Source organism: Equus asinus, chromosome 1, assembly GCF_041296235.1.
Source record: "Equus asinus isolate D_3611 breed Donkey chromosome 1, EquAss-T2T_v2, whole genome shotgun sequence".
Taxonomy (NCBI): Eukaryota; Metazoa; Chordata; class Mammalia; order Perissodactyla; family Equidae; genus Equus; species Equus asinus.
Genome location: NC_091790.1, coordinates 89,814,832 through 89,839,797, shown reverse-complemented (window position 1 = coordinate 89,839,797; position 24,966 = coordinate 89,814,832). Strand labels below are relative to the sequence as shown.

At 45.4% G+C, this 24,966-nt stretch overlaps 2 long non-coding RNA genes across 14 annotated transcripts in view; one reads left to right on the top strand and one right to left on the bottom strand.

Moving 5' to 3' along the window:
* LOC139041618 (uncharacterized) overlaps positions 1 to 21,899 on the top strand; it is a 29,210-nt gene extending 7,311 nt beyond the window's left edge. The window contains exons 2-5 of one of the 8 annotated variants that reach the window (XR_011497144.1): positions 13,637 to 13,828; positions 14,438 to 14,566; positions 18,999 to 19,297; positions 20,212 to 21,899. This is a non-coding gene — a long non-coding RNA (uncharacterized lncRNA). Of the gene's footprint in view, positions 1 to 13,636; positions 13,829 to 14,437; positions 14,567 to 18,998; positions 19,399 to 20,211 lie in introns of those variants that run through there. The other 7 variants (XR_011497124.1, XR_011497114.1, XR_011497119.1 and 4 more) reach the window with 7 other exon arrangements.
* LOC139039786 (uncharacterized) lies at positions 3,250 to 13,680 on the bottom strand. Of its 6 annotated transcripts, XR_011497250.1 has the most exons (4): positions 13,544 to 13,680; positions 13,169 to 13,359; positions 9,884 to 9,936; positions 3,250 to 8,880 (listed from the first exon to the last, which is right to left on the bottom strand). It is a non-coding gene; the product is annotated as an uncharacterized lncRNA (long non-coding RNA). The 6 variants fall into 6 exon arrangements; XR_011497256.1 differs by having other exon boundaries at positions 3,250 to 3,510; positions 5,301 to 13,359; XR_011497241.1 differs by having other exon boundaries at positions 3,250 to 5,380; positions 8,725 to 13,359.
* Positions 21,900 to 24,966: the final 3,067 nt, after the last annotated feature.

The window sequence follows — 24,966 nt, the reverse complement described above, 5'->3', positions numbered from 1 at the left end:
CATGTGCTTTTGTATGTGCTCCTCCCTTCTGCAGGCCTCTGACCTGGTTCTGGATTACATTCTCTCTCAGTTGGACACTCCGATAGCCTCCTTCCTCCTTTTCCTGCTTTCAATTTCTCCTTCATTCTGCACAGAAACACCAACTTTCTGGAGTACAACTTGATCATACCACTCCCCTGCTTAGAAACCCTCACTACTACTCACTATCTTTGAATGAAATCTTCATCTCCAGGTCTGGCATCTAAGATCCTCCTGGATCTGGTCCCATCTTCTACCGTTTGATATTCTTCTTAATAGTCCTTACATTTTTTACAAAGCAAACTCCTTGCCTTGAGCTTCATACATAACTTTGCTTGGCTAACCTGCACCTTTGCCAGAGAGGGCGCTCCATTTCATCCCTTTGTATACAAACTGCGCTTGATCTCTAATGATCAGTCCCATATTACCAGAGACTTCCTGATCACCTTATGGGAAGGAACCTCCTTTCTCTGAATGCCCACGTAGCACACCCTAATGGCATTTATCACCTCCCATCTTGGATTTAGTTATTTATGTACATTTATTTATTTACTTATTGCCTCAAAAAAAGTGTTGAACAGAATTGCACAAGATGCTGGGGATAAAAAGGGAATATAGTCTACTGGTGAGATAGTAACAAGCCCTCGATTGAAAAAATACAATATATCAAATATGATACTGGATGTTAATGAACTCTAAGTGATCAGATAAAGGTTGGCCTAGATCTGTCTGTGGAGTCTCAGAGGAGTGGAGTGGAGTTCCAACGTAAAATATGTTTAGGCATTAATTAGCCAGTTGGACAAGACGGGGAGTTGGGAGGGGGTGAGGTAGGTAAAGGAGAGGCAGACAGCACAGATGGAGGGCATGGCCACAGGAGAAATCACATTTGAGGAAGGCACGTTGTTGACTCTGACAGGATAGGGTATGCTGAGAGAATAGCAACTGAAGGAGAAGACACTGGTCAGGTAGACAAGGATCAGGTTTTGCTTTGCTAAGAAGTTTGGAGTTCAGTCTGTTAGCAAGCATGCTGAAAATGTCAATCAAGGGAATTGCAAGATTGGACTGTGGGTTAGACCCAGGTGGTGAAGTGGATTCCTCCAGAGACACAGAGAAACTTTAAGCAACCTGGTGGAGGTTACACATCTGATCCATCTTTGTATTCCCTGACTGCGCCCAGCACAGTGCCAGGCACGTGGGTTATATACAAATTGTGTTTGTTAACAAGTGAAAGAAAATGAGATCACCACTTTCAGACTAAAACACAAACAGAAGTTTATTAGCTTTAAGCTTCGCACTTCACCTGCATTATTCAGATCACACAAGTATAGGGCATCTTCTAGCTTCCTGAACCTTTTGATCCATGTCTCCGATTCTTCAGACTCGTTCTTCATCACTGGGTTCAGGAAAGGCTGTGAGACTGGCCTGATTTTCAAAGAGCTTGGAGGATCTTTGGAGGCTGAAGTCTCAGCAGTAGGGTTTTCTGGCTGCAGATCCTCTTCTAGAGTTTTCTACCAAAACAACACAACTATCTCACTGGCAACACATTCACCACCTAGATCTTCTCCAGTCTCTTGGCCAAAGATGAGGCCGTACAGCTAGCGAGATTTACTGTAATGTCTGGCTTTGTAAAGCTTGGAGGATGGGTTTCAAGTCCTGAGTGCTATAGGACTACATCTGTGAAGCCTTCCAGGATGTAAATTACTGTGTTGAATGTTTTCTATGTTTTTAAGAGAAGGGTGAAATCATGACTTTAATCAGTTTGCATTTCTGATTTTCACAAAGAAAAGGTTTTTGTAACTGGTTGAGATTTTTCTTGACGTTCTATACTAGTGGGATTCATGGAGGAGGGTCTTCAGGAATTGCTTATAACTTCTCCACGGAATAACCTCTGGACAATGAGCCTGAGGTTCTTGACAAAGTATGACTGAAAGAATAGTGACATTGTCTTAGGCTCATGGGCTCCTTGTAATGGACCATAAAGAACTTCTAGTTCTGTCTGTCCTGTTAATTTAACTAAGGAAGACGAGGCCCAGAGAGTGGAAGTGACTTACTGAGATCAGGCAGTGAATGGTAGACACAGAACTATAAGGAGATGTAGAGGTTATGTCTAGCTCAGTTTGGCATCCTAATCTCATGTCTACTGCAAAATAGAGATGTTTTTAGAATAATGGACAACCTAGTCCCGGCAGCCATGACAGGCATTCTGTCACCTACCATGTACAGAGTGGCATCCATTGTTTGATCTTCACAACTTCATTTTTCCAGGAATTTTCTCTCCTGCCGAGCCATATGGTTAGGGAGAGAACAGCCATATCTAAGTGTACAGTGCAGGACTGGGTATCTAATGCAAAGGGACCAATGCACTCATTGTTCAGTGATTTTGGAACGATTTGTGAGAGATGAAGACAGAGGGATATACAAACAGAGATCATTCTGTGTGAGAGGTAGGAACTCTCACAGGTTTTACACACTGTGTACTGGAAATGAGAAAAGGCTGATCTGTCCAGAAAGATAGAGACGGACAGAGAGAGAGAGAGGGAGAATGAAGCTAACAGCAGAGAGAAGAGAAAAGATATAGGACGTCATGATGAAGTTCAAGTCCCTGATTTTACTTCACTGTTACTTGTTACATTTCTAACCTTAGGTAGCATAATACGCTTCTCTCTCCTTCCAATAAATTTAGTAGAGTTTCTTCTCTTAATTTCAATCCAAATAATCTTAACTAACTCACCATAGAATTATGACTCTAACTTTTGAAAATCATCTGTGCTTCCCCCAACATTCAAATACCTGTATTTCTCCAATATAGTACCTTTGTCTCAAACTTCTCACATAGAAAGTATGAAAATCCCATAGGTCTAAAGAATAGTAATTGAGATTAGAAGTCCAGTTTTAGTTGGTTAACAAACATGGATTAACCTGCTGCTGGGAAATGTGAAGAATTGTTTTGTTTGAAATAATAGAATGGTACATGATATGGTACCCACATGGATAACAAGCAACCAGTAAATTTTAAGAGATTGATATAAAAGAATTCTACTTGGATAAAATCAACTTTGGGAAGGGCTGAAAGTTTTCATAAAATAAACAGAGTAGTGATTCTTATACTTTTTAGAGCTTTAGATCACTTGAGAAATCCAACGAAGGCTTTAGATAATCTACCCAGGCAAATGCACATTTGCATGCAGGATGACTTTAGACAGTTCAAAGAGGTCCTTGGATCTGAAAAAGTGATTTTAATAATTTTATATTTCTTCAGATAGATCAACACTCTCTTTGACCACTAAAGACAGGGAAAGGGGGAATTTGTATGAACCTGAATTAGGCTGAACTAAGTAAGTGAGTGAGTACTAACTAACACACTCTATACTGTTTTCGTCCCACTGTGTCAGGAGGAAGTCCACGTCCCGTGATTGGCATGTAAGACTGTTCTCGTTCTCGTTCTTGCCTATCTTCTTTCAATCCCACATATACATCTTTTTCTCCAACCACCTAAAACCAGAAAACACGAAGCTGTTTTGTGCCTTGTGCATGCTGCTCCCTCTGCTGTAAAAGCCCTTCTTGCCACTCAGGCCTTGGATGGTTGGGGTCCTACTCATCCTTCAAGATTTGACTCATATTTCACTTCTTGTGGGAAGCCTTCTCTTACAGACAAGCTGGCTGAGGGGCGATTCTTTGTGGCCCCTTTATCCACCTCAGCACTTATCGTGGAATGTTGTAATCATTTATTGACTCTCTCTTCTACCAGAGATCTGGAGACTGGCCTGTGAGATAGTCGTTTATGTATCCTCAAGGTCTGGTTAGTGACCAGGGCATAGCTGGTTCTCAAGACATGGTTACTGAATGAACAAGTGAATGAATGAGTGAGTTTCTCCGGGATCATAAGAAAGTTGGTTTACCACACCTCTGCTTCAATTCCCCCTTCTAAAAAGTGGGACAATGAATGCTACTTATGCAGGAATGTGACACAAATCAATTACTGCAGAGATGCCATAAAATCCTCAAAACAGAGGCAAAAATAAAGAGCAAGGTGTATTTTTTAATAATCTGATTCACAATAGATGATACTCAAGGAGAAAAGCATCTGCTGTTGTTTCTGGCATGGCAAGAGGCTTGCCAAAATTGACATGATTTTCTAAGACATTTTGAAGTGTGAAGTGCATGAAGAGGCCTCCTGCCATTTTGAGATGAATTATGGTCTAATCTGGGCATTTAAATAAAAACAACGACAGAAAACCTCAGGATGCTTTTCAATTCTGTCTGCATCTTTTCCTGGCTAAGTGCCGGGAATATTAAAAATGTAATTTAACTGCTTGCAAGATTTTGTTTGCAAAATCAAAGAGCCCATTACATTTTAAAATGTGGTGTCTGGGGAAAAGGTCACCCTCAGTCTCTGGAAGCTGAATTTAAGATGTTGAAATAGGGGGCTGGCCCTGTGGCCAAGTGGTTAAGTTCGTGCGCTCCACTGCAGGTGGCCCAGTGTTTCGTTGGTTTGAATCCTGGGTGCGGACATGGCACTGCTCATCAAACCTTGCTGAGGCAGCATCCCACATGCCACATCTAGAAGGACTCACAAGTAAAATATACAACTATGTACCGGGGGGCTTTGGGGAGAAAAAGGAAAAAAATAAAATCTTTAAAAAAAAATGTTGAAATAGGTCTCAGAACCACCCTTTATTTTGATGGCAGTGGGAGGATTGGTCACAGGCTTCAGAACCATTGCACATGCTACAGGTCCAATTTCTTGCGGCAGGTGCCAAGCCCATGACCAGGTTGTGGAGAGAGGTTTCTGCAGCGATATCAGCTAAGGCAGGAACCACCCCACACTTGAAGAGGTTTCTACCTCCCTTCTCTGCCAGAGGAGATTCTCAAAGTCAAAGAGAGTCTGACATCACGGTGGTGGGTGGAAACCAAAAACCAAGAAGGGGGGGTTAGCCCCGTGGCCGAATGGTTAAGTTCACATGCTCTGCTTCAGCAGCCCAGGGCTTCACCAGTTCAGATCCTGGGAATGGATCTCAACAAGCCATGCTGAAGCAGCATCCACATAGCAGAAGCAGAAGGACCTACAACTAGAATATAAAACCATGTACTAGGGGAATTTTGAGAGAAGAAGAACAAAAAATTGGTAACAGATATTAGCTCAGGGCCAATCATTAAAAAAATAAATGAACAACACCAAAAAAAAAAAAAAACCAGAAAGGAGGACCCTACCCAGCATCAGAGAATAGAAGGTGAAAGATGAGTGAAGCTCTTCCTCAAGCTCCACATACCCAGGTGCATACCATTTGTTTAGTTGTGTCTTGAGTCATCTCAGGAATGTCAGGCTGCACTGGAGTGGCAGAGGTTCCCTTTCCTCTGTTTCCTGAGAAAGATAGAAAAAATGGAAGGGTTAAGTTTGGTCTCTTCATTGTAACACTTACAGCCAGGCAAATAAAATGTTGAGGCCCTTCTATGTGTTTGGCACTGTGTTAGGCGATGGGGATATGGAGGTAGATCAGAAAGATCTGGTTCCTGCCCTGATGGAGCTGACAAAGGGGAAGTAGGCGCTAAACAATTACTCAAAATTATTATTTAATTACAAACTACCATAAACACAACAAAAGAAGATGTGAAAATATTTTGTTTTAGGGTAGGGGTGGGAGTGGTGGAGAACCAGAGGAGGCTTCTTGGAGGAAGTGACACTTAAACTGTGGATCCAAAGGGTGAATAGGAATTTCTAGGCAAAGGTGATGGTGGGTGTTCACAAGGAGCAGAGAGTTCCAGATAAGCAGAGACAAGAGCCTGTAGAACTGCCCTGAATCAGGAGGACTTGCACAGTTTGAGGAGTGGGCAGCAGCTTCCTCCCATGGCCCTACCTCTTAACAGAAAACCAGGCATTTCTGCCCCCTCTCTCCACACAGGTGTATGCCTCAAAGATCAGGCAAAACCTCTCTCTTCCACTTTCCCTCTCCTATCAATAGTCAGAGGGTCTGAATGGGATGAGGTTTGAACAGCATCTCTAACCCAGTACCCCCACAATTGGCTTCGGTTGTATTCCTAGCATTTATCACTATTTACATTATTTTAAGTGAAGGAAAAGCTTTCTGTTTACTGCAGGTGAAAAAGGTCCAAGTTGCTCCGAGTCATAGAGTTTGAGAGTTAAGGGGATTCTAGAAACAGTATAGAGTATACAGGCAGGAAGATGAACTTTGGTGTCAGCCCTGAATGCTAATCTTGAGTCTTCCCTCTCCCAGCTGCAAGCTTTCAGATCCTAATTTTGCCAGTTGTGAAAGGGGAGAAAACCAGTGATTTACCGTAATGTTGTAGAGATAAAAAATTACCTACCTAAAATACTTAACACAGGGAAGATGCTCAAAAAAAGGATTCATTGTTTGTTGTGTCATTATTATCATAACACCTTAGGCAAGTCTAGTTTGCTTAATTGAACACTAATTACGATGGGCCAGGAATTGTCCTGGGCACTGTTCACATGCATCATCCCTGTTAGTATAAGATCTAGATCCTAGACCCTGTCCCACGCCAGTTTCTCTGCACTTTTAAAAGTTTCTTTAGAAGAAAATACACACTAGTCTCCCTGGTCTCCTTTAAGCTTCCCTTTCTCCCCCCTAACATCTACAAGCGTGGAAACAGGTCATGGTTTGCACATGTAAAAATCATTTGAGAAATCTGAGGCAGGGCTGATGTTTTTTCTTTCTAACACAGTGGGAAGGATCATCTGTGTAGTCTGCCAGTTGAAGGTTTGTACTGGAGAAAATAAGCCAAGCTGGCTTCTAGAGATTTCCAGGTGTTGGAAGGGCCAGGTTTTACAATGCTTCCATGAGTCTGATGGTTACACATCCAGCCCTGCCATCAGCCCACCAATGACTAGAAACTAGTGGTCTTGAGCACTGGCTGCATATTAGACCCCGCTGGGGAGCTTTAAAAATTGCCAATGATTGGGCGTCACACCAGGCCAATTAAATAAGAGACTCAGGGTGAGAACCAAGCTCAGCACCTGTGAAGAATTCCCTCGGTAATCCTAAAGTGACACCAGGGTCGATAACAACTGATTTAAATAAAGGATTCTGGCCTCATTGGGTCCACTGAATGAAGCTTTGTGAGAATGAATATATATATATATATATATATATACATCAATATATATGTTTGTGAGAATAATATATATCAAAGATCTGTACATGCCAGACATTTCCCACACATTTTCTTACTTGAAGAATAATGCTCTGTGGTAGAAAGCATCTCCATTTGACAGATAAGGTAACAGAGGCAATAAAGGCTTCAGTTCCCTGCTTAAGATTACAGAAGTGGGGTTAGGTCTTGGATTCTAACGCATTCATTCATTCAACAAACATTTGTTTAATGTTTACTACATGCTGGGCACTGTTTTAGGCACCACGATACAACAATGAGCAAGAGAGAATCTTCTCAGGGAGAGTGCGTTCCAGTGGTGAGGACAAAGAGAGACATAAAATAATGTCAAATAGTGATAAATGCTATAAACACAACCAAAGCCAATTATGGGGGTAGATAGAAATGCAGTTGCGATTTTTGATAGGGAATTCACCAAAGGCCTCTCTGAAGTGACATTTAAATAGAGCCGTGAATAGAAAAACAAGGGAGAAAGCCAAGCAAATGTCTGAGGAAAGAGCATTCCAGGATAAAGCTCTGGGGAGAGCAAAGGCCTCAAGGGCGTGGTGTTTGGTGCATTCAAGCAACAGTTGAGAACAGAGCCGAGCTAACCCAGGAGGAAAAGGGAAGAGAAGTGGGTCAAGTGTCATGCCATGTGATTTGAGTTAATTTTTTTTTTTTTTTTTTTGGCTTTCAGCATTTGTTCCTCCTCTGGTGATTACCCACTTCTACTGTTAGCAACTATATTTTGCTTTGTGGAGACCACTCCTCCCCCATCCCAGTGCTGTGGTTTGGTAGTATTAACCCCCAATTCCAACTCTAAACCTGGTCTCTGCTTAGTTGAAGACTAACGTGGTATCTCAATCACGATCTTGGTTCAAAGATGGGCATAAGACTCAATCTGAGCCTCAGAGGTGAGAGGAGATATCTGCTATAATTTCTTAGCTAGTAATGTTCTCTCCTTCCTAGAAGGACCTACCAAAAGAGGGAGCTGTACAGATATGATGACATAGCTGCCATGGCTATTTTGCTATTGCAGAGGAGTGCCCACCTGGAGAAGTTGGAGGACTACCACGTAGAGCCTAGAGATTATGCCAACACCAAGTAAAGCAGAACAGAGAGCCAGAATGAAAGCAGATCCTTGATTTTGACACCTGAATGGTTAGATCAACCCACACCTGTAAGGCTTGCTGCTGCCAGACTTTGCACTTACATAAAAGAAAAACTCTTCATGGTCTATACCCACTGAGTTGGGTTTTCTGTCCCTTTGTATAAGTAGTTGTAAGTAAGAATTACTATAGCTATTTTTTTTCCTTGATAAAAGGGAAGGCAAACTCTTAGCCATTTTTCTGTCAAATCTTGAGTTACAGGTCTTCAAGCAATGTTTGAGGGGATCAATGAGCCTCTGAGGCTACCTTCATTCCCTCCTAATTATCCCCCATCAGCAGCCATGCTATAGCCCTGCTCCATGATTGCTGCTTCTTCCTCTCCCTCACTCACAGGCCCCACAATGAAGAGATGCAAAGTTGGGCCCACACTTCCTTATTGTGAAATACCCCTTTAGACCTTAGACCATACCATGTTTGGTGGGCTCTAAATGTTTTGTATTTGTCTTCATGGGAATCCATAGCATTTCTTGGATCTGTGGCTTGAAGTCTTCTATCACTTTTGGAAATTTCTCAGCCATAATTGTTTCAGATATTGCTTTAGCTCCGTTCTCTTCCTCCTGTCCTTCTGAAACGTTGATTACATGTGTACTGAGTATTGTCAGCATTTCCTATATGTCTCATATACACTTCTTTTTGTATATTTCATTCTCTTTTTTCATTCATGCTTATTATTTTAAGTCTCCAAGTTTGTGGTAATTTGCTACAGCAGCCTTAGGAAATGAATACCCTCATTCTCAGTCGTCCAATCCTGGCATAACCAACCCACAATCCCCTGTTGTAAATTCCCTCTGTTTGAAATACCTGGTAATGTTTCTCTTTCTCCACTGAAACACAAAATGATATACCACCCCCCCACTCTAAACCCTCAGAACCTAGAATTTTGATCCCAAGGGGAATTAGTGAACAGTTGATGTGTAGTTGACACCAATGCATATTTTTTCACCTGTCATACTTAAAACTTGCTAAATGCTAAATATTTTGTGCAATTCATCCTTATCATTTCACTTAAAATTACATCTTGGAAATGTTCCTGTATTGGGCCAACCATGTTATTTTACAGCTGAATACTTTTATCAATTGAATATACTGTAATTCAATTAAATGGTCCCTGAATGATCGTTTTGCTGTTTTCATTTTTAAAAACACTTACCAAAAAAAATTCCTGCACTAAACTTATATGTAAATCTGAGAGGATTTTTTGTGAGATATCAGTAACATAAGTCCCTAGCTTTGGGATTCCTAGATCCAAGGGACTATGTGACTGAAATTCTAATGCATAATACCAACTCTAACTTCTTCCATAAGTGTACCTATCAAAGGGCTATCACCAGAGAATGCTTCATGATATAATAATATTTGGAGAAGTATGCCTTTTATGATCCAACTGGCCTAAAAGAACAGCCATCAAGGCAATCATCACTCCTAGTCTTTCTTCACTGGTGAGGCATCTACATTTCTGGGAGTAATGAGATGAAACACAACAAAGGAACCACTGAAGCTAAGCAGCATAGTCAACAATAGTTCTGGGAAATGGGAGTGATCTCAAGGAACAAAATAACTCAACTCACCTGTAGGAAAGTCAGAGGAAGCTCTGCTCAATTACTCAAGAAAACTCTGTCATCTGTGCAAGGAAAGGAGCCATAAGATGGGTGAACCATATCATTGCACTGAAAGAAGGTGCAATAAAGCTGGAAATTAAATTGATACTGAAGGAGCTTTTTGATACTTGTATCATTCAGGGTGCATGCAGGAAACAGAAACTACTTTAAGTATCTCCACTAGAAAGGGCTTTACTATAGGAAATTAGACATCCACAGAATTATTGCAAGGGCTAGTAGAATGGAGTTTGGTGTCTGCTGCTAGGCTCAGGCTCAGGGTCAGGCCTCAGCAGATGTAGTCCAGAGATGGGGGAACTGCAGGAAATTCTGGCTGATGTCTCCGTGCCCCTGACCATGAGGTTGGTGACTAGGCAGTGCAAAGTGCCTTTTGGCCACTGGAAAAACTGATGCCTGCCAGGGCCTGGAGTTCCTACTAATGCCGGAAAATAAATATACGAAATGTCCCTGCTGCCCTTCACTACCCCTTCTGCCTTTCAAATCTCATGCAACTGCATTACATTGATGGAACTTAAATCAATTCTGGAACCGTGGCATCAAGGGAGTTTTGGAAACGTTCTTTTTAGCCCTCTCAAGTATGGGAAGTACTGCAACACAAGAAAGAATGTACAAGGAGATGGAAATGGGTGTTGAGTGTAAATAGATGACATTTGGTGAAGTCCCCAAGCAGGAATTTCATGGAGCAATACTTGTGCATGTGACAATCAGGGAGTCACGTAATGCTTATGAGTAATTTAGGAATGCTTTGTTAGTGAAAATCACTTATACTTGCTTGTCCAGTATCCTTCCTCCATTTGTATATAAATACATTCTTCTCTGGGATCACGGACTACTGTCAATCTCCCATCCCCTCCCTTAGCCTATGCTGTGGCCACCTTGTTCAATTAACTCTATCACTTTCTCCACCCATCCTTCCCTCCCTTCTTCCCTTCCCCCCCACTCTCTATCTCTGTCTCTGTATCTCTCATTATTTTTTGGTTCTGGTTCTTCCTGAAGTTCTATTTTCCCTCAATTTTATATGTCATTCCATAGCCTTTAAAGATATTTCTTTTGCTTATGTTAACAAAAGGCAGTTTCTGTTTCTAGCAACCAGATAGCCACTGGTAAGAATTTCTATCTCCTTCTTACCTATCAAAAGTCAAGCAAGGGGGCCAGCCCCGTGGCTGAGTGGTTAGGTTAGCGTGCTCTGCTGCAAGTGGCCCAGTGTTTCATCAGTTTGGATCCTGGGTGCGGACATGGCGCCGCTTATCCAGCCACATTGAGTCAGCATCCCACATGCCACAACTGGAAGGACCCACAACTAAGAATATACAACTATGTACCGGGGGGCTTTGGGGAGAAAAAGGAAAAAATTAAATCTTTAAAAAAAAATGTCAAGCAAGTTGTGAGATATATGTCCTGGGTTTTGCAGAGGAGTTCTAATGGCATATAATCTTATTCTCTTCAAATAAAAAGGATTGTTCGATTTTTAACTAGTTTGCTTTGTTTATACCTCATAAAACTTTTCCAAAAATGATACCATAAATCAGAAAATATGGCGTCCTGAGCTTCATGTCACTTTGGACATATGAATAGGTAAGGCATAGGTATGCAGGGCCACAAGCTAGACAGCTGATGACCGTATCAGCTGCTGAAGGCCCAGGCAGGGAAGAGAAATTTGATGAAGCTGCACTCTCAAGAAACATTAATAATCCAATGAAGATCTGATATTAGCCCGAATCTGGAAATGAGCTATAGTAGAAGTAGCTCCTGCCTTCTACACTTTCTGTAATTTCTTTCCAGGCCTTCTTAGGAGAGACAGGCTTATGCCTATGACATCTTCTGATCCTCTGAGAAATGACAATAATGCAAGAACAAAGTCCCAGATCCATTGATATTTCCACATTCATAACATTTATTTTTCAGAGCTGCTAGGAGTTACGAAATATGAGATAAAGCCTCGGGACAAAATGGCACCAGAAAACCTCTTTGCCCTTCCTGATTATGTGCTGATAGTAGGGGACCTGTGGATGGCCACTTTCTCACTGTGCTAACATGTTCTTCCCTCTGTGTGAGCGCATTCCTGATGTCTCCCTGTGATTCCAAATTTCCTCCTCTTACAAGAACCCCAGTCAGACAGGATTAGGGCTCCACCTTAATGGCCTCATGTAACTTAATCACCACTTTAAAGTCCTTGTCTCCAAATACAATCACCTTCCGAGGTGCTAAGTGTTAGGTCTTCAACATATGAATTTTGGGAGGATACAGTTAAGCCCATAATGGTAACAAGGATTCAAAGAAGCCCAACTTTTGGTACAACTTACTTAAGGTCTCTGAACCTCAGCTTATTCATCTGTGAAGTGGGTATAGAACAACACAACTCCTGGGGCTATTGGGAGTATGAAAAGGGAGGAGCCGTGTAGAATGTCTAGCCTGTGCCTGGGACATGTGAAGTGTGTGTGCATTAAAGCCTTATGCCCCTGAGTCAGGCAGTCATTTTGGTTACCGTTTAACTCAGCTGCTGGGATGCTCACTCAACAGCACCATCTTCCTCTGATTTTACCTTCTTGATCATGAAGCCTAAGTTGTTACCCAAAGCCAGTGCATTTCAGAGCCAGGATTTCCATCTAGGCCTGAGTGATTCCAGGCTCATGCTGCCTTTCTGCATGGATGGGGGCTGAAGGGGTAGGGGAGGTGCTAAACTGGCGAGGAGAAGTTACCTGCAGGCCCTCAGCTTCTTTGGATACAACCTGCCCCTAGAACTTAAAAGTCTCCCAACATTTGCATCTGTATCCCCCACCTCTACTGGGTCCTAGAGGAGAGGGCAGTAGATACTGAGCTTCTCAAATCCAGGACTGTTTTCACTACCAAGCCAAGGGTGGAGTCAGCTCTGGAACTCAGCAGTGTGCTTAAAGCCCCTGTGCCTCACCACCACGGTACAAGCTTCTGAGTTTCATAGGACTTGCAGGAGAACAGGTATAGAGTATCAAGAGCCAAGACTCCGAACACAAAGAGCCTGCATTTACTCAGCCTTATCGAGGACTTCATTTATCAGTTACATATTGGTTTTAGCCTCTCTCTGGTGCCTCAGTTTCCTCATTTGAAAGAAATAATACCTACCTCATGGGGGAATTGCAAGGATTCAAAGAGTTAACATTGAGAAAGCACTTAGAATATTGCTTGGAATATAGGAAGCACTATATAATTGTTAGCTATTAATAATAAAAATAACATTATGAGCAATATTATTATACTTACTCCATATGAATTCTCACCCCATACGAATTGTGGGCTTCTGGAGGAGAAGGTTAGCATGCCTGAGGCAAAGTCATCCGTTCCGTTCGAAGCCAGGGAACAAGCGGGTAAGGCAGATGACCCAGGATCGGACATCCGCAGGCCTGGTGGACAGGCTGTGCCAGAGAGCGAGGCAGGGTGGAATCCCAATGATCCTGGGGATGGAGGAAAGGGAGGATATTGTCGGGGTCTGCTTCTGAAAGCCATGAAAAGAGTAAGCCGGCCACCCATTAAATGGCCTAAATTCAGACAGGTCCAATAGGGCCCTGGGGAAAGCCGAGCCGCCCCTCCCCGCCCCGCGCCCACCCCCCCCACCCCCACCCCACCACACCCACACACTTTGTTCCAGAGGCCGCAGGACTGCCTCAGGCGATACACAAACTGGGACCTGGAGGCCCGGGGCAGTACAGTGATCCCGAATCCGTGTTTCAGATCTCAGAAGTGCTCCAGACACCCGTGGGAAACTCCAAAAGTTGGCGATCCGTCCTGCTACCAGTCCCGCACAGCTACGAGTGGCTGCACGGAGGGTGCTCCATAACCGACTTGAAGCTGAGGATGCAAAGGAAGACAAGATGATGAAAAGGCAGGCCGCCCTGCTCGCTGTGGCCCGCCAGTCTCCTCAAGGTATCCTGAGGGAGAGGGGGCATATGCCATGGGTGAGTAACCCCGGCCCCCACCGAGGGGCCAGGAGGCCACCCACAATGTCGGGGGCTAATCGGTGTGCGGACTGCCAAGAGGAAGGGCGTTGGTGGCAGGATTGTCCGAACCGTCCCCAGGGAGGGAAGGGATCGAAGAAGACCGAGCCGTGGCAGTTTCCCTTGACCACAGATGAGACGTGATGGGGCTGAGGGACAGCCCCCTCCCCCGGTTGGCTCCGGGAGGCCCCGGTGACCTCGGCAGGAAGGAGGAGAGCAGGCTGAATCTTTGCTCCCTAGTGGAGCCGTGTTCTTGGTGTGGAATGCCCACAAGGGAAACCTTTCTGAAGGAAAGTGTGAACTGAAGGAGGTCTCAGGAAAGGGAGAGACCGGGAGACGTCTGGAGCCCTGGACCTGTGAAACAGGGTCCAGACTGCTGAAGGATTCCTCACTGTGTGTACCAGAATGCCCCGTTCCCCACCCCCTTCTAGGGAGGGACATGCGCTGTGAGTTAGGGGCCTCCACAGGCCGGGAACAGGAGAAAACCGAGCTCCAAGCGCCAAAAAGTGGGGGAGGTGAGCTGATGGCCCTCTTGCAGGATACAGCAGCCCCTGAGAAGCGAGAGATTCCCCTACATGATTCAAGCAGGGCTAACTCGGAACTATGGGCCCAAGGACAGGTGGAGTGAGCAGCTGGTGCCACGCCAGGAAAGGTAAAACGGAAGCAGGTAGGTGGCTGGCCCCGGGTAAAACATATGCCCCTTGAAGCCAGAAGCCATAAAGAGGAAGCTTTCCCGGAATCAGTAAGTTTTCAGAACAGGGGAATCTAGCTTTGCCCGTGACCTTAGTGCTCTCAATGCTGTGCGCTCCTGGGGCTATAACAGTAAATGTCTTCCCTTGGTTTCTGGCACCGAGTGCCTAAAAGTCCTGTGATTGCCCACACGAGAGCCACATGGCGCATCTTTGGTTAGGAGAATTACTTTAGGGCTCAGTTCCTGAAACGAGTCCAGAGCCAGAAAGGCGAAGTGGTTTGTCTGGTGTTATTCCTAACAAGCCCCTTTCAACGCCACCTGAACTGGTGTTAACGAGGTGAGTGTTGGAGAAGCCCTAAGGGTGGGGGCTGGGTGCCGGGGAAACCAACTGTGCGATTCGATTCGGGCCTTGGAAGTTTCAGGCCTGTCCCCGTCCCCATCCCCACCCCCAGCCCTGGGGTGGGGGCGGGGGCAAGAGGGGCTGAAGGTCACGCTGAGTAGCCAACGGCCAATGACCGTAATCGACTATGCCCAGGCGATGGAGTCTCCGTCAGACTGCGAAAGGACGGTGCTCAGACAGCTGCCGCGTTGGCGAACACGTGGAGGTTCGGGGAGAGTGGCACACCCAGAGAGGCCCCGGGAGCTCCTCCTCCCTGCCACACATGTTTTGCTCTATGCACCTCTTCCCTGTGGCTGTTCAGAAGGGAGAGGTTCTCCCGAGTTGTGTGAGCCGCTCTATCAGAGCCCTCAAACCCAGGGAGGGGGTGGTGGGAACCTGCGGTCTCGCGGCCGCTTTGTCAGGAGCACAGGTCACGACCCGAACTTGCAATTGGCATCGAAAATGGGGGCGGGGAGAAGGGTAATCCTGCAGGGTGTGATTCTATCCCCAGGAGGATAGAGTCAGATGTGAGCTAAGTATGTTCAGCTTCTTGACCTGTAAGGGATATGATGTGTCTAAAGGGATGGCTCTGTTTTTTCTTCCTTGGATTCTTTACATTGGATGCAGGGCTATCAGCTTCTCTGATAAACTACGGCGACCATAAACGGACGCTTTTGAGTGGGGCAAGCTGGACACCGTGGTTAAAGTGTAGCCCCCAAGCTTCAGAGCAGTAGCTGCCATCTGCCTGTTAATCAAGAAAGCAAAAAAATTGGCTATGGACCTACCTATGAGGGTTTGGACTCCTACATCAATTCTCTAGTCTACCAGTGACTGATGAGGCCTCTGGCTATCCCAAAATAGAATACTTCAGTATCAAGATATGATGCCAGAGACCCTTCAGATTTCTTTAATATCCTGTCATATCTTAAACTCTGCTGCCCTTTTCCTTGATTCCAATGGGTCTTTAAGCCATGCTTGCCCAGAAGTGACCTCCAGCCACAGAGGTCTCCAGAGTGAATCATGGACGTTAAACATGGGCCAGAGATGCTTAAACTGTTAGAAGTGGTACAGGTCCCCCAGAAAGTAGCTGGGATCCATGGTAAAGCCCTTCAAAGGACATAACGTGGCAGCTGCAGCTGCAAAAATGGCCGCTCCATCAGGAGAGCTTCTCTAGTTACCATTAATTTCCACACTGCCCTTGTGTGAACTGACACCTTCTGTGAACTTACTACAGATGAAGTGAGGGAAGCTACTACACAGCATTCTCAGTTGCCCCCAATAGTCAAGGGCTGGAAGACAAACAAACGAGGGAAGGTTTATGTCCCCAAATAGCTTTAGTGTGCTCATGCCAACTTAACTCGCAAGGATTCAACCCACTTTGATTTTGGTAACACCGTGACCTCACAGAGACCACCTCTGACCTCATAGAGACCCCTTCTGCCCTCACTGACAGACAGAGATCTCAGCTGACCTAACAGAGTCATCCCCTGACACTTTAGACACTCCCCTTGACCACACAGAGACATCCCATGCCCACACAGAGACTTGTCTGACCACCCAGAGACCTCCACTGACCTCATAGTGAACCCCTCTTCCCTCAAAGTGAGGTCTCCTGATTTCACAGAGAACTCCCTGAACACACAAAGAACTCCCATGACCTCCAAGAAACCTCTAGTGACATTATAGAGACCCCCCCTCTGACCTCACCAAGACCTGATATCACAGAGGCCAGCCATTACCTCAACAAGATCCCCTACAACACAGTGAGAACTCCACTAATTTCATGGAAACCTCAAGTGACTCTCACCAGATCTAGGATCTCAGGAAAATGAAGAGAGGATGGTGGGTGCACCCGCCCCTCCCCAACTGACTGACAAATCCCATGGGTCTTATTGACTGTTAGCACTCTGGAAGCGCCACTCCATGGAGGGAAAACCCTCCTTTCTATCTACGCATGCACAGCAAAGGTGACTGGCCTCAGAAAGGCCCTTGGGCTTGCTGAGGGACAGGTCCTTGTGGCACTGAAAGTGTGGGGGAGCCCACTGGTGGTGGCTGGGTGCAGCTGCTGGTGAACTGGGATTCCCAACTTCTACAACTGTGTCTCACATCCCCTTCTCCCCTTCTGCTCAGGTCCCACTCCCATCCTTTGAAAATAGCTTTCTGCCCCTCTTTGCCCATCAGGAGCCAGGGGGCAGGGCAAGGCTATCCCTCCTGCATGCTGATCATCCGGGGCCTCCTTTATTGTTTGACAGAACAAGGCCTCCCATCAGGAAGGAACTTTTCAACACAGGGAGCAGTAAATGTTTGACAAGTCAACAGGGCTCACAATGCTAGCCAAAGGAGTTTGGCCACACTAGGCATGCCACGCCCCCTGCGGAAATAGTGGGGAAATTGGCAGGCCTGCCCTTCCAGGGGCAGGCACCTCCCTTCACTCTGGAGTCACTAAAGCCATGCCCTCCTGCTGCCCAGAGCTCTACTCTTGAGAGAAATCCATGACTAAGGGCCAAGGCAGGCCTTCCCCTGGCCATCTCCCTGGGTGCACTGTGGCAGGGCACGGGGAGAGGTGTATCCTCTGGAGGAGCCTGCTTTGTCTTAAGGAGGCCAGCCATTCCAGCTTCCTGGGATGAGTCTCTGTCTGGGGTCTACGATGGGGAAAAGGGCCCTGAGACCTGAAAGTACCCTGGCAGTTGTCATCAGCCTGGTTGGAGCAGGAGGCTGCCAGGCAGCTAGTGTGCCCAAACTGTGTCTCAGCCCCTCCACATTCTGGCTCCTTCCAGCCCAGGCCGGGCTCCTGAGGGAGGATGATGAACTTGGCAGCAGCCGGTGCAAGGGCACCAGCAGCGGGGGTGGTGTCCCACAGCCTCCTGGGATGCATTGGGTGGGGTGGCGCCCCCTGTGGTGTGGCATGTGGAGTGGGCTGACTCTGGTCACCTCTGGGGCAGGGATCCACCTCAGCTCAACAGAGGCAAATACAACAAATGACACTTGGAGAGGAGCTCAGGGATCTTCATGCCCCTGCCTCAGGATAATTCCTCTTGCCCAACGACTCCTATCAGACCCAATCCCAACATTCCCACGTCCAGATTTGAGACCACAGTGGTGAATTTGGAACCTACTTCTTACTTCCCTGTCCAGCCTACTGTGGTGGTGTTCTTGGTGGTTGGGAAAATGGCACTGGCGGTGGCTGCAGCAGTAAAGGCCATGGTGGCAGCTGCTTCCCAGACATCTGGCATCTTGGGGACCCGAGGAGTGCATCGTTGGTGTACCCACACCCTCCCCAGCCCCCCATCTCTCCCATCTGGCCTAGTGACTCTCACCACTCCAGGAGCCCTGCTTTCCTCACTTACAGCCATCTCTTTGACTGCACTTGTTTAAATTACATGACCTTGAAACCTCCCTCCATAAGTTATTCAGATCAAAATTCTCCCTGGAACCTCCTGAGTTGGCTGAGAACAGAGCAGCAAAGTCCACAACATTCTCCAAAGTTAGAGGCAAGATTTTCATCTTGAACTTCCTGGGCACACCCCTGGGCTCCTAAGCAGGCTTCATCTGACGTTAATTATGGATTTCAGGCCATCCCCTTCTGTCTTTTTGAATCTGGTCTGCCTACCAGTATTTCATGTTCTGGAGAATATCTTGGGTATTTTCCAGGTGAAACTTCAGTGTTTCCTCATGGCTTTGCTGCCTCAGTTGGTCCAACAGCTTACAGAGGTGGGCCTCCTGGGCCCACGTGACTTCACATATGTTAAGTCACTGTGAACCTGTGAGTGAAAACATCTCACACTAGTTCTGTTCAATGGGTTCTTCCCCAACGTGAGATTTCTGCTTATTGGAGGAGATAAGAGGCACTTAAAAGACTGCCCACAGACGTTCATTTGTTCTTTTCTCTATGTATGAATTCTAGGCTAATCAGTCAGTCATAGTTCCTGGTTAAAAACCTTCCCTATGTAAGTTACATATGCACGGTGTGTTACTCTCTTGCATGCATTGAGATTTCTTCTTCTTTTGTTTTGTTTTGTTTTTTTTGAGGAAGATTAGCCCTGAGCTAACATCTGCTGCCAATCCTCTTTTTGCTAAGGAAGACTGGCCTTGAGCTAACATCTGTGTCCATCTTCCTCTACTTTATATGTGGGACGTCTGCCATAGAATGGCCTGCCAAGTGGTCCCATGTCTGCACTGGGGATCCAAACTCGTGAAGCCTGGGCCACTGAAGTGGAACGTGTGAACTCAACTGTTGTGCCACTGGACCAGCCCAGAGATTTCCTCTTTATAACACCTCAACTGTACAGTTGGTTAATTTTGTAACATCATTGTGTTTCATAGACTAGGTATTTGAGCCGTGTTTATACAATTTTCCTTTTATAAGAACTCAGGTTGTAGCTCTGAGCTCAGGTCAATATCTTTCCTAAATTAAAATTATGCAAAACTTTCTGCTGGGATGGCACTTACTCCCAACTCAAATTATAGTCCCGTTATTGTGCTTTACTAGTAATCATCCCATTCCCAGGCCTCTAACGTAGGGGACCAGGGTTCAACCCAAGAAACTTACCATCACTGTGCAGTTAGATGGATCCTTCCTGCAGATATCTGGTATAGGTACCATTTCTTGGTTTTAAAGGTTACTTCTCCTGCCTAAAGTCAATTAAAAAATAAATTTCTCAAGAGGCATTAGGGAACCAAAGTGTTGTACAGCATGCAAGGCAAATATTGACCCTTACACAGGGCAAGAATGTGAAATGGAGCAATGCACTAGTGTCTAGAAACATGTTTTAGGGCACTGTCAATTACAAAATGTTCTCAAGATTGAAGAGAAAACTAAGACGGATTTTGGTAAGGTTATGAGAGAAGAAATCATCAAGGGGAAGGGATGAGGGCAAAGTTCACAATATGAAACTTTCAATCCAAAGAGGACATAAACTATGAATAAAAGACATTGATAAATGCTAGGAATAATGACAACATTGAGAATTTTTCCCCACTGGATTCCCATACTTTCCTGAAAAGACCATGGACTTAAGGAAATCTGCAGTTGGCATTACCAAGGTCCTGATCCCTCACTGACTAGGCTTTTCCTCATAGTGAACACACATGCCTGGAGCTTACCCAGCCTCAGGCCTTGTGGGAATCCCCTTTCTTCCCTCCACAACTCCTCTCCTTGCTCCAATGGGAAATTCTGTCTTATTTGCAGACCTGCCACCCTGTTCATGGGGAAAAGCCACTTGAATTTTGAATTGTCTTTTAGGAACCATACATATTCCTCAAGTAAAGGACAGGATCTCAATGAACGACTAAGTGAGCATTGAAGAAAACCTTGTAAGTCCTTGAGCAGAGCAGGAGGAACACCATGACACCAAGCCAAAAGCATTGAGGAACTCGTGGATGTGCATGAGCAAGCTCACAGAGTAAAGATTCCCAGTGTTTTCAACAAATGAGGAATTAAATGTTTCTAGTTAATCCAGAATAACCTAAATTTATGTTGCCTGGTGGTTTTTTCTACTGTGGCCTCAAACTTTGGGCTTACTGCTTAGAACAGAATAATTACTTAGGAACTGTTTAATCTTATTTTTTAGTTATTAAAAAAAATCCATTGAGTTTTCAGCACTGTTCTGGGTGCTGGCAATAGAGCAGCAACAAAGACATAAAATTGTGGTCAAGAAGACTATATTCTAGTGAAGGGGCAAACTACATGTCATTAAATCAATAAACAGAGTTACCTTCTCGTAGTTGTGTTATGAAAGAATAAAAATGAGAGCTGAGGGGAGCATGATATGTGGAAACTTCTCTGGATACTTGTTGAGTAAATAAATCCTTATTGACAGACTCAACAACAGAGAGAAGATGAATGATGTTCTCCAGCATCACATCTCTGTGTAGCTTTTGCCAGGATGCGCCCACCAAGGCCTATTCTTCCTGGGTGAAGCCCAGAACCACATCCATGAAGGTCGCTGATTCCTAAAACATTGTGGACATTCTGGTTCAGACAGGGACATCTCTACCAGAGTCCAGGGGCAGAAAGTTGACATGATAGAGTTGGGGAAATGAGGCTGTAGGTATATAAAGCTGAAGTCCTCTTTGGGGTTCTAGCCAAACGCTTCCCTGTGCTGATCTGGCATGTGTTATTCTTGCATAACCGCAAACGTATATACAGTCTGTACACAGCCTTAATACATACTAGCTTCATTATTAAGGAATATCACATGATGTGCAATAATATGGTAAATCTCATTTACAGACTGGCACGCTTAATACAGTTTATTGGTTGTCAACTTAAGAATACATAACTAGATTCTCCTCACCAATTTAAAGTGAATCACAGACTCATCACACAGCAGGCAATATCAATTGCCTGTGACATATAACTGTGATTATGTGTAAACATTTCCCCTATAGGAACCTTACCTTTCTCCTTTGTGAAATGGTTTAACAACCTCTTACAAATGTTGACCAACCCAATGAGCTAATTTGCAAAGCACTTCTTTTGCATCAAACACTCAATACATATAAGTAATAAGTATGTTATTTGAATGAAGCCATGCTGACCATTCTGCAGAATGGAACAGACTTAGAGAACCCGGATCGGCAGGTACAGCCTCTGTCTCTTATCTGTACACATTCCCTGTGTTCACTACAAGGTAGAAGGACAGATGGTCCAGAAACACAACCCAAGGTTCCCTGATACTTCTATACAGAAGGATGGCCCTAGCCTGCCCCACCTGCAGTGAGGCTTCCATTGTGAATTTTCTCTGGGACCTCCAAGCATCCGCTATCATTTAGTTTAGTCCTATGCATCTGATAACAGGTAACAGCAGCCTCTCAATTGTATATGGTCACTCCAGGAGACCCCAAATGGCCACAGAACCCTCCACCCCATCCCCCACCCTGCCCCTCATCCCCTGCCTGCTGAGCTGTGCTCACCCCACCCCAGCTCTGAGCCCCCCAAAGTGAGTCCGACCCACCTGAAGAGTCCACAGCCGCCCCATAGAGACAGCAGGTGAGCCTGAGACCAAGTCTGAGAAGTCTGAGCGTGACAGTGGTGCCTGCCATAAGACTTGGACGCCTGTGGCGTCAGGAACGCCCCCTTCACGCCTCACCCAGGCTGAAGGCCCCACCCCAAAGATTCAGGGCAAGCGCAAATTGCAGCAAAAGGCCCACTGCTCCATGGCCTGAGGGCTGAAAGGAGTCACAGTCACTGCTGCTTACAGCTCTTAGGAAAGCACCGATGTATCCACCCTTTCCTCCATCATGCCCGTCACCACGCATATCACGCTCTGCGCTCCTTCAAGCCCCTCCCCTCACACCCCTTCCCACACCCCTCCCCACGCCCACCACGCTCTGTGCTCCTTCACGGCCCTCCCCTTCCTTCTTCACGACCCTCCCCTTCCTCCCGGCATCCTCCACACTCTGACCCTGCAGCCATGCTGCCGGGCTAAAGCGGGTTTAATTAATGGCGCCTGAGGCCGGCTCCTGAGGGCTCCTGAGGCAGCTTGAAACCCAGCAAAAGCTCCCTGGCTGATAAAAGCTCAGTGGCTAAAATGGAAATACTGGGACCCGGGTAGGTGGAACTTGCATTTTCAAAGCCACCTTTCCCTCCATCCCCTCCATCTGGTCGGGCTGCTGGAACCCTCACAGTGGAGAACTCCTGGCTGAGGGGTCTACACTTTGGTCATGCCTCATAGAAGAACAGCCCCAGCCATAGTATTAAAAGGAGGAAACATCACAGTGGGCAGCTCTAATTCCTGCACTATAGACAGGAAACGCAGAAGCCCAGTAAGTGACCCCCTAAGCCCCTTCTCTGAGGCCCCACTCAGTGGGTCCACAGGACCTCCTTACCCACCATGGGCCTCTTGGCCTAGTTAACACAGGCAACAGGACCAGAAGTTCCCAGTGTTTTTTCCCAAAATGTTAGTGTGGTTTTATCTAGGTCACTGTATTTTGGGGTCTCTTTGTTAGAACAGCTTAACCTACACCTTAGCTAATATACCCTTCCCCAGGTCATCTGACTGATAAATCAGATGGAAATCTTCATTGTTACACAACATTGACCGTGTTCCAGATGCTTGTCACATTCAATTTCACTGTTAGGTAGTACTTATTAGAAGTTTTTGGGTGAAAAGTAAAATTCACAGAGCCCAGCGTATGAAGAGTGTGCTGTTAAATGATTCCTCCAGAATCTCCAGGTGTTCTTTTTGGATTAAGACAGGCCATCAGAGAATTGCACACCTGGGCTGTCTTGATCTGATTCCTTGGAGAATTGCTCTGTGGATCTGAGCCTTGGCCCCGCGCCATTGGCCCACACTGAGGAGTGCCGCAAACAACCCCGTGAGCCCCACTGCTTCCTTGCCTGGAGGATGTGATTGAGGATGTGGTTTTCTGCCCTTTGTGTGGACCCAAGAAAGAAGTTTCTTTCAGACCTTGTACCAGGAATAATCGTGCTTCTCCTGAGCAACTGGCTTGTTTTGTTTTTGTGAACACTCTAAATTGTGTAACTGTCTGTGTCTTTCAAAGCCATCGAAAATCCTTTGGGAACAAGACAGGGTATAAAATAAAGCTATTCAGAGTTTAGACCAAGCTCCCTATTTAATGCATTATATTCCTTTTGGAAAAGTCGCTTCATTTGGCTGACTTTCTTTGCTCGTAAGTTAGAGATAATGAGTTCTTCCTGTGAACAGAGTGTAAATTAGTGTTTTTAAAGCACTCAGAGTTCCCTCAATGCAAGTTATTATGGAAACTAACACTAATATTTAATTTATTTAAATCTCTGCTATTTTGTAATTCCCTCTCTTTTTATGTCATTCCTGAACTTTGCTTGCTCATTCATTTACTTGGCACGTTTGAGGATGTAACAGTGCACCAAACACCCTGGAAGGATACAGATTAAAAAGTCTGGATTGTGCTTTCCAGTAGCATGAAGAGTTGACGGTGTGTTTTCCACTAAATTAGAGATTTAAATAACAAGAAAACAATAAATGAATAAGTCAATAAATATCTTAATTATAAAATTCTGTGGTTGCAGTGAAGAAAAGAAATAGGGAACAGTGGGAAAGGATGACAGTTCTAGAGGTGGAGATGGAAGGTGCCTGTAAGAAGGCAACTTTCAAGCAAAGCCCTGGAGAATAAAAAGGAACAACTGTGCTAAGAGCTCAGGAAATAAGTCTTAAGGCATGAGACGGTTTGGCAGGGTGATGGATCTGAAAACAGACAGTGGCATCACAGTAAGCAAGGACAAAGGAGGAGTTTGGAGAGAAGGTCAGGGACCAGGCCATTTAGGGCCTTAAAGGTCAGAGCATGGGACCTGTATCTTCTCTTACCTTCCATAGGATGCCTCTTGAAGCACTTTATGGGCCAGAGTGATGTGGTATGAGTGAGGTTTTAAGGAGATAATTTTGTTTGTATCTCTAGTGTGAGATAATCTCACGTAATAAGGGAAATGTTGAGGCAAGGTAAGCACTGAGGGTAGGATAGGGGAACACAGAGGAGGTGTCCTCTGGGAGTTCTCAATTCGGTTGTTGAGCAAGACTTCCTGAAGTATATGGTGGCTGAGCTGAGATGTGGAGAAATGAGTAAGAGTTCGCCAAGGGAAGGGAAGTAAGGGTGAACTAGACAGTGAACTTCATGACTGAATGTACAGTGATATGTGACAGCACGGTAAGGATGCTGCTGTATTGAAGCATCAAGTAAAACAGAGTATGAGGGGAGATGAAGCTGGAGAGGAGGCTAAAGATTGGACCATGGAGAAGCTTGAGTGTCTAATACTTTCTTCCCCTTTCCATGGCTGGCAGGTGGGAGGGAGCTGGGTCCCATCTCCTAACATTTTTATGAGAATTATTTGCGAAAATAATTGCTGCAACCTCTTAAATAAAAGCTTACTTCCCCCCATACTTTCTTTGAAATAAGACCCCTTGGAGTACAGGTGGCCATGAGCAACTCTTCTGCAACCTGAGATGGAGCAGTTGGGAGAAGGTTACTCATCTTCACCTTTGCCTGTACCTTGTCACCT